This window comes from Monodon monoceros, unplaced genomic scaffold (assembly GCF_005190385.1).
Source record: "Monodon monoceros isolate NGI ecotype Baffin Bay Population unplaced genomic scaffold, NGI_Narwhal_1 Super_Scaffold_22, whole genome shotgun sequence".
NCBI classification, from domain to species: Eukaryota; Metazoa; Chordata; class Mammalia; order Artiodactyla; family Monodontidae; genus Monodon; species Monodon monoceros.
Window position 1 is genome coordinate 51129387 of NW_021703779.1, and position 17973 is coordinate 51147359.

General features: G+C 36.1%; 1 protein-coding gene and 1 non-coding gene across 2 annotated transcripts in view; one reads left to right on the forward strand and one right to left on the reverse strand.

Moving 5' to 3' along the window:
• Positions 1-17973, forward strand: part of MTMR8 (myotubularin related protein 8) — a 223348-nt gene that overhangs the window by 119428 nt on the left and 85947 nt on the right. The gene's annotated exons all lie outside the window — the stretch shown is intronic.
• On the reverse strand, positions 1081-1184 carry LOC114906637. Its single transcript, XR_003796461.1, has one exon. It is a non-coding gene; the product is annotated as a U6 spliceosomal RNA (small nuclear RNA).

Genomic DNA, 17973 nt, shown 5'->3' on the forward strand with positions numbered 1-17973 from the left:
AGATGACTATGTGTTATTTTCTCCTTAATTTTATTTACTTTTTTGTTTCTTTTTTGTTTGGCCATGCTGCACAGCTTGCAGGATCTCAGTTCCCTGACCAGGGATTGAATCCAGGCCACAGTAGTGAAAGCCCAGAATCTTAACCACTAGGCCACCAGGGAGCTCCCTCTCCTTAATTTTATTAATATGGTGTATAAATTTGATTGATTTTCAGATGTTGAACCACCCGTGCTTTCCTAGGGTAAATCCCACTTGGCCATGGTGTATAATCCTCTTAATATGCTGCTGCATTCAGTTGGCTACTATATTGTTGAGGATTTTTGCATCTATATTCATAAAGCATATTAATCTACATTTTTGTTGGTGATGTCCTGGTCTGGCTTTGGTATCAGGGTAATGGTGACCACATAGAATGAGCTGGGAGTCTTCCATTCTCTTCAATATTTGGAATAGTTTGAGAAGGATTGTTGTTAATTCTTTAAATGTTTAGTAGAATTCACCAGTGAAGCCATCTGGTCCTGGATTTTTCTTTGTTGGGAAGTTTTTGATGACTGAATCAGTGGCTTTACTTGTTATAGGCCTGTTCAAATGTTTTATTCCTTCTTGAGTCATTTTTGGTAGTTTCTATGTTTCTAGAAATTCATTCATTTCATCTGTCTAATGTGTTGGCATGCAGTTGTTCAGGATATTCTCTCATATTTTTCTTTATTTCTGTAAGTTCAGTAGTAACATCCCTAATTTAATTTATGATTTTAGTAATTTGAGACTTTTCTCTTTTATTTTTTGAGGCCGAAATACTTTAATATCCAAAGCATCCTGTACGTAAACTGGATAATACATATTAAATTATACATTTCTATGACATTTAGGGGTTTGGGGGGCATTTTTCCCGCTTTATTGAGATATAATTGACATATAACATGGTGTAAGTTTAAGGTGTACAATGTGGTGATCTATATATGTAAATATTGTGAAATGCTTACCACAGTAAGATCAGTTAGCACATCCTCTACCTCATACAATTGCCATTTTGCTGTTGCTGTTGTTATGGTGAGAATATTAAAGCTCTGCACTCATAGCAAAAATATGGAACAATTCACAAATTTGCATGTTATTCTTTCACACGTGCCATGCTAATCCCTGTATCATTCCAACTATATTATATGTGCTGCTAAAGTGAGCACTCTCATTGTTTTTAATCAGTTTAGCTTAAAGTTTTGTTGAATTTATTGATCGTTTCAAAGAACCAATTGTTGATTTTCTCTATTTTTTTATAATCTTTATTTCTTTTGTCTCTGTTCTAATCCTTATTATTTCTTTCCTTATGCTGACTTTGGTTTTAGTTTGCTCTTCTTTTTTCATTTCATAAGGTATAAAGTGATTTACTTGAGATCTTCTTTTTTAGTGAATGCATTTACAGCCATAAATTTCCTTCTTAGCAGTTCTTTCTCTGTATCCCATAAGTTTTGGTATATTGTGTTTTTGTTTATACCCATCCCAAAGTATTTTTAAATTTGAATTTCAGATAAACGAAAAATAATTTGTTTAAAAAGCTTGGATGATATGTCCCTTTAATGCATTTAAAGGTAGTTCTAAAATGTATAAAGAAATGGAATTGAAAGTTACAGTTAAAAATTAAGGTGAGGTAGATGGACCTAGAGTCTGTCATACAGAGCGAAGTAAGCCAGAAAGAGAAAAACAAATACCGTATGCTAACACATATATATGGAATCTGAGGAGAAAAAAGAAAAAAGGTCATGAAGAACCTAGGGGTAAGACGGGAATAAAGACACAGATCTACTAGAGCATGGACTTGAGGATATGGGGAGGAGGAGGGGTAGGCTGTGACGAGGTGACAGAGTGGCATGGACATATATACACTACCAAGCGTAAAGTGGATAGCTAGTGGGAAGCAGCCGCATAGCACAGGGAGATCAGCTAGGTAGTTTGTGACCGCCTAGAGGGGTGGAATAGGGAGGGTGGGAGGGAGGGAGACCCAGGAGGGAAGAGATATGGGAACATGTGTATATGTATAACTGATTCACTGTTATAAAGCAGAAGCTAACACACCATTGTAAAGCAATTATACTCCAATAAAGATGTTAAAAAAAAGAGTAAGAAATGGTGAATTGGGGCGTTCGAGGCACAACTTCTCTCATCTCCCTCGGTGTCATCTTCACCCAGGTGAGACCCCCTGGACATCCCTTTTCCCATGCAGGTTCCAGGAAGCAGTCAGTTAAATCACTTTTTTCCTTAAAGGTCTATGGAATACATTCGAAGGAAGGGAATATGTGGGTTGAAGGGAATGTGTGTGTTTAATTTGTTAGTAGGTGATGCCAGATTAGCCTTAGTTGTTTCTTCTTGAGCCTGACCCTCTTGTTGGGGTCATCTGCTCCTCTCTCTCTCAGCAGGCAGAGCTTGACTTCCCAGACCAGCCCCTCTACCTACTTCTTTCAGGAGACAGCCCTGCCCTTTTCCCCCGACCCGTTTCATCAACAATTTAGGGTTCTGACCAGTGCTGTGATGAGCTATATTGGAGCCTATTGCAATGGGCCTGTATCCGTGCTTCCCCTCTCCCACTACCCTGTTCTCTGTATCTATGTGTTTGTCTTGTTTCATTTTGTTTGTTCATTTTTCTTTTTATTCCACATATAAGTGAAATCATACAGTATTTGTCTTTCTCCATCTGACTTGTTTCACTTAACATAAAACCCTTAATATCCATCCATGTTGTCACTAATGGCAAGATTTTGGCTTTTTTATGGCTGAGTAGTATTCCATTGTGTATTTGGTGTGTGTGTGTGTGTGTGTGTGTGTGTGTGTGTATACACATATGTGACATCTTCTTTATCAATTCATCCATCAGTGAGCACTTGGGTTGTTTCCATACATACCTAGGCTATTGTAAATAAAGCTGCAACAAACATAGTGGTTGTGTGCTATTGTAAATAAAGCTGCAACAAATATAGGGGTTGTATGTGTCTTTTCAAATTATTATTTTTGCATTCTTCAGATGAATACCCAGAAGTGGATTAGCGGGATAGTATGATATTTCTGTTCTTAACTTTTTGAGGCATCTCCATACTTCTTTCCATAGTGACTGCATCAAGTTACATTCCAATTAGCAGTTCACAAGGACTCCCTTTTCTCCACATCCTTTCCAACACCTGTTGTTTCTTGCCTTTTTGATACTAGCCATTCTGATGGGCATGAGGTGATATGTTGTGGTTTTGATTTGCATTTCCCTAATAATTAGTGATGTTGAACATCTTTTCATGTGCCTGTTGGCCATCTGTATGTCTTCTTTGGAAAAATGTCTCTTCAGATCCTCTGCCCATTTTTTAATCATATTGTTTATTTTGTTGTTGAGTTGTATGAGTTCTTTATATATTTTTGATATTAACCCCATATCAGATATATGATTTGCAAATAACTTTTCCCATTTGGTAGGCTGTCCTTTCATTTTGCTGATGGTTTCCTTTACTGTACAGAAGCTTTTTAGTTTGATGTAGTCCCATTTGTTTGTTTTTTGCTTTTGTCTTTCTTGCCTGAGGAAAATATCCATAAAGATATTGCTAAGACCAGTGTCAAAGAGTGTACTGCTTATGTTTTCTTCTAGGGGGTTTATGGTTTCAGGTCTGTATTCAAGGATTTAATCCATTTTGATTTGATTTTTGTGTCTGGTATGAGATAGTGGTCTATATTTTTCTTTGTATGTGGATTGTCCAGTTTTCCTAACACCATTTATTGAAAAGATACCTTTCTCCATTGTACATTCTTTGTTCTTTTGTCATAAATTAATTGTCCATATATGCATGAGTTTATTTCTTTGCTATCATTTCTGTTTCATTGGTCTATGTGTCTTTTTTCTGCCAATGCTATGCTGTTTTGATACTGCAGCTTAGTGGTATACTTTGAAATCAGGGAGGATGATACCTCCACTTTGTTCTTTTTCCTCAGGATTTATTTTGCTATTCAGGGTTTTTTAAGGATCCACATAAATTTTCAGATGATTTGTTCTATTTCTGTGAAAAATGTCATCAGGGTTTTGATAGGGATTGTATTGAATCAGTAGATTGCTTTAGGTAATATGGACATTTTAACAATGTTAATTCTTCTAAGCCACAACCATGGAATATCTTTCCATTTCTTTGTGTCTTGTTCAGTTTATTTCAACAGTATCTTACAGATTTTAGTGTACTGGTCATTCACCTCCTTGGTTAAATTTATTCCTAGGTATTCTTTTTGTTGTGACTGTAAGTGGGATTATTTTCTTTTTAATTTCTCTTTCTGCTAGCTTGTTGTTAGTGTATAGAAACTCAACAGATTTTGCATATGGATTTTGTACCCTGCAACTTTATTCATTTACTATTTCTAATAGATTTTTGGTGGAGTTGTTAGGGTTTTTCTATATATAAAATTATGTCATCCACAAATAGTTACAGTTTTACTTCTTCTTTTCCAATTTTGATGCCTTTTATTTATTTTACTTTTGTAATTGCTCTGGCTAGGACTTCTTATTTTGAATAAGACTGCCAAGAGTGGGTATCCTTGTCTTTTTCCTGATCTTAGAGGTATAGCTTTCAGTTTTTCATTGTTGTGTATGTTGTTAGCTATGGGCTTGTTATGTATGGCTTTTATTATGTTGAGGTACATTTATTTTATACCCATTTTATTGAGTTTTTATCATAAACAAGTGTTGATTCTTGTCAAATTATTTTTCTGCATCTATTGAGATGATCATATGATTTTTACCCTTCATTTTGTTGATGTGGTATATCACATTGACTGATTTGTGAATGTTGAACCATCCTTGCATGCCTGGAATAAATCCCACTTGATCATGTTGTATCCTTTTAATGTATTGTTGTATATGCATTGTTAATATTTTGTTGACAATTTTTGCATCTATGTTCATTAGAAATACTGACGTATACAATTCTTTTTTTGCATTGCCCTTGTCTGGTTTTGGTATCAGGTAGTATTGAGCTCATAAAATGAGTTAGCAAGCATTCCCTCCTCTTCAATATTTTGGAAGAGTTTGAGAAGGGTAGGCATTAAATCAATTTTAAATGTTTGGTAGAATTTACCTGTGAAGGCATCTGGTTCTCGATTTTTTTTCTTGGGGGGAGTTTTTGATTACTGCTTCAGTCTCTTTACTAGTGATCGGTCTATTCAGATTTTCCATTTCTTCATGATTCAGTCTTGGAAGGTCCATATTTCAGGTTGTCTAATTTATTGCCATATAGCTGTTCATAGTATTCTCTTATAATCATTTGTATTTCTGTGGTATCCATTGTAATTTCTTTTCTTTTAGTTCTGATTTTAGTTAGCTGAGCCTTCTCTTCTTCTTTATAAGTTAAGGTAAATGTTGGTCAATTTTGTTTATCTTTTCAAAGAACCATCTCCTAGTTTCATTTACCTTTTCTATTGTCTGTTTAATCTCTATTTATCTTATTTCCACTCTGATCTTTATTATTTCTTTCCTTCTGCTGGTATGTCATATTTTCATTTTCATTGTCTTCAGGTATAGTTTGACTTTTCCTTTAATTTCTTCATTGACCGAAGAGTTGTTTAGTAGCATGTTTTTCAGTCTCCACGTATTTGTGATTTTTTTCCAGCTTATTTTTTTGTAGTTGATTTCTAATTATATATGCCACTGTGATCAGAAAAGAGGATTGATATGATTTCAGGCTTCTGAAATTTATTGAGACTTTTTTTGTGTCCTAGTATATGATCTATCATTGAGAATGTTCCATGTGCACTTGAGAAGAATGTGTATTATGCTGTATTTTTCAGGAATGTTCAATACAAATCTATCAGATCTACCTGGTCTAATGTTTCCTTCAAGGCTGCTGTTTCCTTGAAGACTTTCTGCCTGGATGATCTGTCCATTGATGTAAGTGTGGTGTTAATGTCTGCTATAATTATTATGTTGCTTTCAATGTACCCCTTTAATTCTGTTAATAATTCCTTTATATATTTTGGTGCTCCTTAATATGATGCATATATATTAATAATTTTTATATCTTCATGATGAATTGTACCTTTTTCATTTTATAATGTCCATCTTTGTCTCTTGTTACATTTTTTTGGCATAGTATGTTTGTCTGATATGGTATAGCTACACCTGCTTTATTTTTCGGCTGTCATTTCATTCATTTTGAGCCTATGTTTGTCTTTAGAGCTGAGGTGAGTCTCCTGGAAGCAGCATGTAGTAGGGTCTTGTTTTTTAATTTGTCCAGCCACTCTGTGTCTTTTGATTGCTAAATTCAACCGATTTTCATTTAGGGTGATTATTGCTATCAAGGACTTAGTAATACCATATACACTTTTGTTTATGGTTGATATATATCTCTATTGTTTCTTTTTCTTTGTGCTTCTGTCTGCTATTTTAGTTTGGTGGTTTGCTATGATGTTTTTCTCAGTTACCTCTTTCATGTTTTGTGCTCTGCTCTAGATTTGTGTTTTGTGGTTACTATAAGGTTTACACAAAGTGTCTCTTAAATAAAGTAGTTTTTTTCTTCTGATAACATCTTATCTTCATTTTTCTATACAGATTCCATCCTTTTCCTCTTCCCTTTTTATATTTCTGTTGTCTCAAATTATCCCCTTTTAAGTTGTGAGTTTCTTACTAAGTTGAAGTAGCTATAGTCAGTTTTGCTTCTTTTTCAATTTAACTTTTATGTTATAATTAAGTTTTAAACAATCTATTCTAATATACAGTTGTAATTTTCTGATTCTGTCTATTTACCACCTTATTCAACATTTTCTGTAATTTTGCCTTTTTCTTTCTGGTAGAAGAGCTCCTTTTAACATTTCTTGTAAGGCAAGTCTAGTGCTGATGAACTTCCACAGCTTTTGTTCTCTGGGAAAACCTTCATTTCTCTTTCATAAGTGAATGATAACTTTACTGGAGAGAGTATTCTTGGGTTACAGTTTTTAATCTTTCAGTATTTTTAGAATGGCATCCCATTCCCTCCTGGCCTGTAGAGTTTCTGCTTAGAAATATGCTGATAGCCTAATGTAGGTTCCTTTGTAGGTTACTTTCTATTTTTCCTTGGGTGCCTTAGAATTTTTTTCTTTGTCATTAACTTTTTTTTTTTTAAACATCTTTATTGGGGTGTAATTGTTTTACAATGGTGTGTTAGTTTCTGCTTTATAACAAAGTGAATCAGTTATACATATACATATGTTCCCATATGTCTTCCCTCTTGTGTCTCCCTCCCTCCCACTCTCCCTATCCCACCCCTCCAGGCTGTCACAAAGCACCGAGCTAATATCCCTGTGCCTTGCGGCTGCTTCCCCCTAGCTATCTACCTTACTACGTTTGTTAGTGTGTATATGTCCATGAATCTCTCTTGCCCTGTCAAAGCTCACCCTTCCCCCTCCCCATATCCTCAAGTCCGTTCTCCAGTAGGTCTGCATCTTTATTTCTGTCTTACCCCTAGGTTCTTCATGACATTTTTTTCCCCTTAAATTCCATATATATGTGTTAGCATACGGTATTTGTCTTTTTCTTTCTGACTTACTTGACTCTGTATGACAGACTCTAGGTCTATCCATCTCATTACAAATAGCTCAATTTCATTTCTTTTTAAGGCTGAGTAATATTCCATTGTATATATGTGCCACATCTTCTTTATCCATTCATCTGATGATGGGAGCTTAGGTTGTTTCCATCTCTGGGCTATTGTAAATAGAGCTGCAATGAACATTTTGGTACATGACTCTTTTTGAATTTTGGTTTTCTCAGGGTATATGCCCAGTAGTGGGATTGGTGGGTCATATGGTAATTCTATTTGTAGTTTTTTAAGGAACCTCCACACTGTTCTCCATAGTGGCTGTACCAATTCACATTCCCACCAGCAGTGCAAGAGTGTTCCCTTTTCTCCACACCCTCTCCAGCATTTATTGTTTCTAGATTTTTTGATGATGGCCATTCTGACTGGTGTGAGATGATATCTCATTGTAGTTTTGATTTGCATTTCTCTAATGATTCATGTTCTTGGATGGGAAGAATCAACATTGTGAAAATGACTCTACTACCCAAAGCAATCTACAGATTCAATGCAATCCCTATCAAACTACCACTGGCATTTTTCACAGAACTAGAACAAAAAATTTCGCAATTTGTATGGAAACACAAAAGACCCCGAATAGCCAAAGCAATCTTGAGAACGAGAAAAGGAGCTGGAGGAATCAGGCTCCCTGACTTCAGACTATACTACAAAGCTACAGTAATTAAGACAGTATGGTACTGGCACAAAAACAGAAAGACAGATCAATGGAACAGGATAGAAAGCCCAGAGATAAACCCACGCACATATGGACACCTTATCTTTGATAAAGGTGGCAGGAATGTACAGTGGCAAAAGGACAGCCTCTTCAATAAATGGTGCTGGGAAAACTGGACAGGTACATGTAAAAGTATGAGATTAGATCGCTCCCTAACACCATACAGAAAAATAAGCTCAAAATGGATTAAAGACCTAAATGTAAGGCCAGAAACTATCAAACTCTTAGAGGAAAACATAGGCAGAACACTATGACATAAATCACAGCAAGATCCTTTCTGACCCACCTCCTAGAGTAATGGAAATAAAAACAATAAACAAATGGGACCTAATGAAACTTCAAAGCTTTTGCACAGCAAAGGAAACCATAATCAAGACCAAAAGACAACCCTCAGAATGGGAGAAAATATTTGCAAATGAAGCAACTGACAAAGGATTAATCTCCAAAATTTACAAGCAGCTCATGCAGTTCAATAACAAAAAAACAAAAAACCCAATCCAAAAATGGGCAGAAGACCTAAATAGACATTTCTCCACATAAGATATACAGAATGCCAACAAACACATGAAAGAATGCTCAGCATCATTAGTCATTAACTTTTGACAGTTTTAATATAATATTTCTTGGAGATGGTCTTTTTCCACCAAGATAATTAGGTGTTCTCTTGGCTTCATGGACATATATATCTAGTTCCTTACCCAGGTTGGGAAAGTCCTCAGCTATTACTTCTTCAAATGAACTCTATACTCCCTTTCCTTCTCTTATCCTTCTGGGATACACATTACCCTAATGATGACCTGCCTAAAAGAGGTGGATATGCAATTTCTTCATTGTTTAATATCTCATTTGTCTTTCTTCTTCTACTTGTGTCATTTCTAGATTCCTATCTTCAAGCTCAATAATTTTCTCCTCCATATGGTCAACTCTGTTTTCCAATGGTTTCTGTTGCATTCTTCATCTCGTTTATTATGGTCTTTAGTTCTAGAATTACTGTTTGGTTCTTTTTTGGAGTTTTAATCTATTTGGTAAATTATTCCTTCTGTTACTTAATTTTATTCCTGAGCTCATTGAACTGCCTTTCTTAGTTTTCTTATAGCGTATTGAGTTTCTTCATGAGAGATATTTTGAATTTTCAATCAGATCACCGTAATCCATGACATTTTTTTCACTGAGGTATAGTTAATGCACAATATTATATAAGTTTCAGGTATACAACATTGTGATACAATTGTTTAAGGTTATATTCCATTTATAGTGATTTTAAAATAATGGCCATATGCTGTATGATATATTCCTGTAGCTTACACATTTTATACATAGTAGTTGATATCTCTTTATTCCCTACCCCTAATTTGCCACACCCATCTTCCCTCTCAACACCTGTAACCACTAGCTTCTTCTGTATAACTGTGAGTCATTTTCTTTTGTTTATGTTCACTGGTCTGTTTTATTTTTTAGATTCCTCATGTAAGTGATAGCATAAAGTATTTGTCTATCTCTGTATAACTTATTTCACATAGCCTAATATCCTCCAAGTCCATCCATGAAATTGCAGATGGCAACATTTCATTCTTATTTTTTTCACACACACACACTGTATTTTATTTTTACAAGAGATAAATAAACTGACACCAAGCATTGTAAATGGATGACCACAACAAAAGCAACGATTGCAATTACCAAACACGTAACACACTCATACTATGTCATAATATTGACACTCAATCCAGTAATCTTCCACTGTAACAGCTCCTTTACTTTGCAGTGAAAATTGATTTGTATATTTTTTGCCTCTGAGTCCTTGTGGGATTTTTTTAATTCAAACAGAAAATCACAAAAATTATAAGCATCCTCATCATTTCACTCAGTCACATGTAATTAATTTTTTTTAATCTTGATCTTTTGTTAGCACTTTTATAAATTTATCCATTTTCCATTAGAATTCTGAAAATGCTTATTCATTCAGTTCAGCAGTATAGTCAGTTACCAGAAACCTGTAATTGTCAGAGTCTTTTCCATGAATTCATTGAAAATGAAACCCTGTTATAGGAACATTTTTGCAAAAGCATCAGAGTACACCCAGAACTGTCTGTAAATGACAAAAGACTTAAAAATGACCATGGTTAAAGATTTGATGAAAGTTCATGATAATGCAATTGACAAGGAAATTTAGTTATTTCTGACATATACATTTTAAAGTAATAACTAGAAGTATGACTTATAACATTATACAAGAACATATAAGATGTTTAGAAATTTCATGTAATGTCTGAAATATTTATATTAACGTATTTCCATACAAATAACCCAAAGAAAATTTAGTATTAGTTGTTTTTTGTTTGTTTGTTTGTTCTTTTATACTGCAGCTTCTTATTAGTCATCAGTTTTATACACATCAGTGTATACATGTCAATCTCAATCGTCCAATTCAGCACACCACCATCCCCACCCCACCGTGGTTTTCCCCCCTTGGTGTCCATACATTTCTTCTCTACATCTGTGTCTCAACTTCTGCCCTGCAAACCGGTTCATCTGTACCATTTTTCTAGGTTCCACATACATGCGTTAATATACGATATTTGTTTTTTTCTTTCTGACTTACTTCACTCTGTATGACAGTCTCTAGGTCCATCCACGTCACAACAAATGACTCAATTTCATTCCTTTTTATGGCTGAGTAATATTCCACTGTATATATGTACCAGAACTTCTTTATCCATTTGTCTGTCAATGGTCATTTAGGTTGTTTCCATGACCTGACTATTGTAAATAGTGCTGCAAGGAACATTGGGGTGCATGTGCCTTTTTGAATTATGCTTTTCTGTGGGTATATGCCCAGTAGTGGGATTGCTGGATCATATGGTAGTTCCATTTTTAGTTTTTTAAGTAACCTCCATACTGTTCTCCATATTGGCTGTATCAATTTACATTCCCACCAACAATGCAAGAGGGTTCCATTTCTCCACATCCTCTCCAGCATTTCTTCTTTGTAAATTTTCTTATGATGCCCATTCTAACTGGTGTGAGGTGATATCTCAATGTTTTGATTTGCATTTCTGTAACAATTAGTGATGTTGAGCAGCTTTTCATGTGCTTCTTGCTCATCTGTATGTCTTCTTTGGAGAAATGTTTATTTAGGTCTTCTGCCCATTTTTGGATTGGGTTGTTTGTTTCTTTAATATTGAGCTGCATGAGCTGTTTATATATTTTGGAGATTAATCCTTTGTCCGTTGCTTCGTTTGCAAATATTTTCTCCCATTCTGAGGGTTGTCTTTTGGTCTTGATTATGGTTTCCTTTGCTGTGCAAAAGCTTTGAAGTTTCATTAGGTCCCATTTGTTTATTTTTGGTTTTATTTCCATTACTCTAGGAGGTGGATCAAAAAAGATCTTGCTGTGATTTATGTCAAAGATTGCTCTTCCTATGTTTTCCTCTAAGTGTTTTATAGTGTCCGGTCTTACATTTAGATCTCGAATCCATTTTGAGTTTAGTTTTGTGTATGGCGTTAAGGAGTGTTCTAATTTCATTCTTTTTCATGTAGCTGTCCAGTTTTCCCAGCAACACTTATTGAAGAGACTGTATTTTCTCCATTCTATATCTTTGCCTCCTTTGTCATAGATTAGTTGACCATAGGTGTGTGGGTTTATCTCTGGGTTATGATCTATGTTTCTGTTTTTGTGCCAGTACCATATTGTCTTGATTACTGTAGCTTTATAGTATAGTCTGAAGTCAGGGAGTCTGATTCCTCCAGCTCTGTTTATTTCCCTCAAGACTGCTTTTGCTAGTCGGGGTCTTTTGTGTCTCCATACAAATTTTAAGATGATTTGTTCTAGTTCCATAAAAAATGCCATTTATAATTTGATAGGGATTGCATTGAATCTGTAGATTGCTTTGCGTAGTAGAGTCATTTTCACAATATTGATTCTTCCAATCCAAGAACATGGTATATCTCTCCATCTGTTGGTATCATCTTTAATTTCTTTCCTCAGTGTATTATATCTTTCTGCATACAGGTCTTTTGTCTCCCTAGGTAGGTTTATTCCTAGTTATTTTATTCTTTTTGTTGCAATGATAAATGGGAGTGTTTCCATAATTTCTCTTTCAGATTTTTCATCATTAGTGTATAGGAATGCAAGAGATTTCTCTGCATTAGTTTTGTATCCTGCAACTTTATCAAATTCATTGCTTAGCTCTACTAGTTTTCTGGTGGCATCTTTAGGATTCTCTATGTATAGTATCATGTTATCTGCAAAGATTGACAGTTTTACTTCTTTTTTTCCAATTTGTATTCCTTTTATTTCTTTTCCTTATCTGATTGCTGTGGATAGGACTTCCAAAACTATGTTAAATAATAGTGGTGAGAGTGGATATACTTGTCTTGTTCCTGATCTTAGAAGAAATGCTTTGTTTTTCACCATTGAGAATGATATTTGCTGTGGGTTTGTCATATATGGCCTTTATTATGTTGAGGTAGGTTCCCTCTATGCCCACATTCTGCAGACTTTTTATCATAAATCAGTGTTGAATTTTGTCAAAAGCCTTTTATGAATCTACTGAGAAGATCATATGGTTTTTATTCTTCGTTTGTTAATATGGTATATCACATTGGTTGAATTGTTTATATTGAGGAATCCTTGCATCCCTGGGATAAATCCCACTTGATCAAGGTGTATTATCCTTTCAATGTGTTGTTGGATTCTGTTTGGTAGTATGTTGCTGAGGATTTGCATCTATATTCATCAGAGGTATTGGTCTGTAATTTTCTTTTTTGTAGTATCTTTGTCTGGTTTTGGCATCAGGGTGAAGGTGGCCTCATAGAATGAGTCTGGGAGTGTTCCTTTCTCTGCAGTTTTTTGGAAGAGTTTGAGAAGGGGTGTTAGCTCTTCCCTTAATGTTTGATAGAATTCGCCTGTGAAGCCATGTGGTCCTGGGCTATTGTTCGTTGGAAGATATTTAATCAGAGTTTCGATTTCAGTGCTTGTGATTGGTCTGTTCATATTTTCTCTTTCTTCCTCGTTTAGTCTCGGAAGCTTGTGTATTTCTAAGAATTTGTCCATTTCTTCCAGGTTGTCCATTTTATTGGTATATGGTTGTTTGTAGTAAGCTCTCATGATCCTTTGTATTTCTGCAGTGTCAGTTGTTAGTCTCCTTTTTCCTTTCTAATTCTATTGATTTGAGCCTTCTCCCTTTTCTTCTTGATAAGTCTGGCTAATGTTTTATCATTTTTTTTATCTTCTCAAAGAACCAGCTTTTAGTTTTATTGATCTTGCTGTTGTTTTCTTTGTTTCTATTTCATTTATTTCTGCTCTGATCTTTATGACGTCTTTCCTTCTGCTAACTTTGGGTTTTGTTTGTTCTTCTTTCTCTAGTTCCTTTACTTGTAAGGTTACATTGTTTACTTGAGATTTTTCTTGTTTCCTGAGGTAGGCTTGTATAGCTATAAACTTCCCTCTTAGAACTGCTTTTGCTGCATCCTGTAGGTTTTGCCTCATCGTGTTTTCATTGTCATTTCTCTCTAGGCATTTTTTGATTACCTCTTTGATTTCTTCATTGATCTATTGATTATTTAGTAACCTATTGTTTAGCCTCCATGCGTTTGTGTTTTTTACGTTTTTCTCCTGTAATTCATTTCTAATCTCATAGCGTTGTGGTCAGAAAAATTGCTTGATATGACTTCAATTTTCTTAAATTTGCTGAGGCTTGATTTGTGACCCAAGATGTGATCTATCCTGGAGAATTTCCAAGCGCACTTGAGAAGAAAGTGTAATCTGCTGTCTTTGAATGGAATGTCCTATATCAATTAAATCTATCTGGTCTATTTTGTCATTTAAAGCTTCTGTTTCCTTATTTATTTTCATTTTGGATGATTTGTACATTGGTGTAAGTGAGGTGCTAAAGTCCCCCACTATTATTGTGTTACTGTCGATTTCCTCTTTTATAGCTGTTAGCAGTTGCCTTATGTATTGAGGTGCTTCTATGTTGGGTGGATATATATTTATAATTGTTATATCTTCTTGGATTGATCCCTTGATCATTATGTAGTGTCTTTCCTTGTCTCTTGTAACATTCTTTATTTTAAAGTCTATTTTATATGATATGAGTATAGCTACTCCAGCTTTCTTTTGATTTCCATTTGCATGGAATATCTTTTTCCATCCCCTCACTTTCAGTCTGTTTGTGTCCCTAAGTCTGAAGTGGGTCTCTTTCAGATAGCACATATAGGGGTCTTGTTTTTGTATCCATTCAGCAAGCCTGTATCTTTTGGTTGGAGTGTTCAATCCATTCACGTTTAAGGTAATTATCAATATGTATGTTCCTATGACCATTTTCTTAATTGTTTTAGGTTTTTTTTTTAAAAAGAAGATGTTGGGGGTAGGAGTTTATTAATTAATTTATTTATTTTTGCTGTGTTGGTCTTCATTTCTGTGCATGGGCTTTCTCTAATTGTGGCAGGTGGGGGACACTCTTCATAGCGGTGCATGGGCCTCTCACTATCGCGGCCTCTCTTGTTGCGGAGCACAAGCTCCAGATGCACCGGCTCAGTAGTTGTGGCTCACGGGCCTAGTTGCTCTGCGGCATGTGGGATCTTCCCAGACCAGGGCTCGAACCCGTGTCCCCTGCATTGGCAGGCTGATTCTCAACCACTGCGCCACCAGGGAAGCCCTTTAGGTTTGTTTTTGTAGATCCTTTTCTTCTCTTGTGTTTCCCAGTTAGAGAAGTTCCTTTAGCATTTGTTGTAGAGTTGGTTTGGTGGTGCTGAATTCTCCTAGCTTTTGCTTGTCTGTAAAGCTTTTGATTTCTCCATCAAATCTGAATGAGATCCTTGCCGAATCTGAATGAGATCCTTGCCAGGTAGAGTAACCTTGGTTGTAGGTTCTTCCCTTTCATCACGTTTAAGTATATCATGCCACTCCCTCCTGGCTTGTATAGCTTCCGCTGAGAAGTCAGCTGTTAACCTTATGGGAGTTCCCTTGTATGTTATTTCTAATTTTTCCCCTGCTGTTTTCAATAATTTTTCTTTGTCTTTAATTTTTGCCAATTTGATTACTATGTGTCTTGGCATGTTTCTTCTTGGGTTTTTCCTGTATGAGATTCACTGTGCTTCCTAGACTTGGGTGGCTATTTCCTTTCCCAAGTTACGGAACTTTTTGACTATAATCTCTTCCAAATATTTTCTTGGGTCATTTCTCTCTCTCTTCTGGCACCCGTATAATGTGAATGTTGTTGCATTTAATGTTGTCCCAGAGGTCTCTTAGATTGTCTTCATTTCTTTTCATTCTTTTTTCTTTATTCTGTTCCACAGCAGTGAATTCCACCATTCTGTCTTCCAGGTCACTTATCCGTTCTTCTGCCTCAGTTATTCTGCTATTGATTCCTTCTAGTGTAGTTTTCATTTCAGTTATTGTATTGTTCATTTCTGTTTTTTTGTTCTTTAATTCTTCTAGTTCTTTGTTAAGCATTTCTTGCATCTTCTCGATCTTTGCCTCCATCCTTTTTCCAAGGTCCTGGATCATCTTCACTATCATTATTCTGAATTGTTTTTCTGTAAGGTCGCCTATCTCCACATCATTTCATTGTTTTTCTGGGATTTTATATTGTTCCTTCATCTGGTACATAGCTCTCTACCTTTTCTTATCTATCTTTCTGTGAATGTGTTTTTTGTTCCACAGACTGTGGATTGTAGTTCTTCTTCCTTCTGCTGTCTTCCCTCTGGTGGATGAGGCTATCTAAGAGGCTTGTGTATGTTTCTTGATGGGAGGGCCTCGTATTGGGTAGAGCTGACTGTTGCTCTGGTGGGCAGAGCTGAGTTAAACTTTATTCTGCTTGACTGTTGATGTGTAGGGCTGGGTTCCCTCCCTGTTGGTTGTTCGTTAGTGTGTTGATGGACACTTAGGTTGCTTCCATATCTTGGCAATTGTAAGTAATGCTGCTGTGAACATTGGAGCACAATCAGCATTTCGAATTAGTGTTTTCATTTTCTTCAGATATACACCCAGCAGGGGAAATGCTGGGTTATGTGGTATAATAGTTCTATTTTTAGATTTATTTATTTATTTTGCTTTATTGGAGTATAGTTGCTTTACAATGATGTGTTAGTTTCTACTTTATAACAAAGAGAATCAGTTATACATATACATATGTTCCCATATCTCTTCCCTCTTGAGTTTCCCTCCTTCCCACCCTCCCTACCCCACCCCTCCAAGCTGTCACAAAGCACCGAGCTGATATCCCTGTGCTATGCGGCTCCTTCCCACTAGCTATCTACCTTAGGTTTGGTAGTGTATATATGTCCATGCCTCTCTCTTGCTTTGTCACAGCTTACCCTTCCCCCTCCCCATATCCTCAAGTCCATTCTCTAGTAGGTCTGTGTCTTTTTTTGTTGTTGTTGTTTGTTTGTTTTTTGCGGTATGCGGGCCTCTCACTGTTGTGGCCTCTCCCGTTGTGGAGCACAGGCTCCGGACGCGCAGGCTCAGCAGCCATGGCTCACGGGCCCAGCCACTCCGTGGCATGTGGGATCTTCCCGGACCGGGGCACGAACCCATGTCCCCTGCATCGGCAGGCGGACTTTCAACCAATGCGCCACCAGGGAAGCCCCGGTCTGTGTCTTTATTCCTGTCTTACCCCTAGGTTCTTCATGACATTTTTTTTCTTAAATTCCATATATATATGTTAGCATATGGTATTTGTCTTTCTCACTTACTTCACTCTGTATAACAGACTCTAAGTGTATCCACCTCATTACAAATAGCTCAATTTCCTTTCTTCTTATGGCTGAGTAATATTCCATTGTATATATGTGTCACATCTTCTTTATCCATTCATCTGATGATGCGCACTTAGGTTGATTCCATCTCCAGATTATTGTAAATAGAGTTGCAATGAACATTTTGGTACATGACTCTTTTTGCATTATGGTTTCCTCAGGGTATATGCCCAGTAGTGGGATTGCTGGGTCATATGGTAGATCTATTTGCAGTTTTTTAAGGAACATCCATACTGTTCTCCATAGTGGCTATACCAATTCACATTCCCACCAGCAGTGCAAATGTTCCCTTTTCTTCACACCCTCTCCAGCATTTATTTTTCTAGATTTTTTGATGATGGATACTCACGCCGGTGTGAGATGATATCACATTGTACTTTTGATTTGCATTTCTCTAATGATTAATGATGTTGAGCATTCTTTCATATGTTTGTTGGCAGTCTGTATATCTTCTTTGGAGAAATGTCTATTTAGGTCTTCTGCCCATTGTTGGATTGGGTTTTTTGTTTTTTTTGTTATTGAGCTGCATGGGATGCTTATAAATTTTGGAGGTTAATCCTTTGTCAGTTGCTTCATTTGCAAATCTTTTCTCCCATTCTGAGGGTTGTCGTTTGCTATTGTTTATGGTCTCCTTTGCGGTGCAAAAGCTTTGAAGTTTCGTTATGTTCCATTTGTTTATTTTTGTTTCTGTTTTCATTTCTCTAGGAGGTGGGTCAAAAAGAATCTTGCTGTGATTTATGTCATAGAGTGTTCGGCCTATGTTTTCCTCAAGAATTTGATAGTTTCTGGCCTTACATTTAGGTCTTTAATCCATTTTGAGCTTATTTTTGTGTATGATGTTAGGGAGTGCTTTAATATCATACTTTTACATGTATTTGCCCTGTTGTACCAGCACCACTTATTGAAGAGGCTG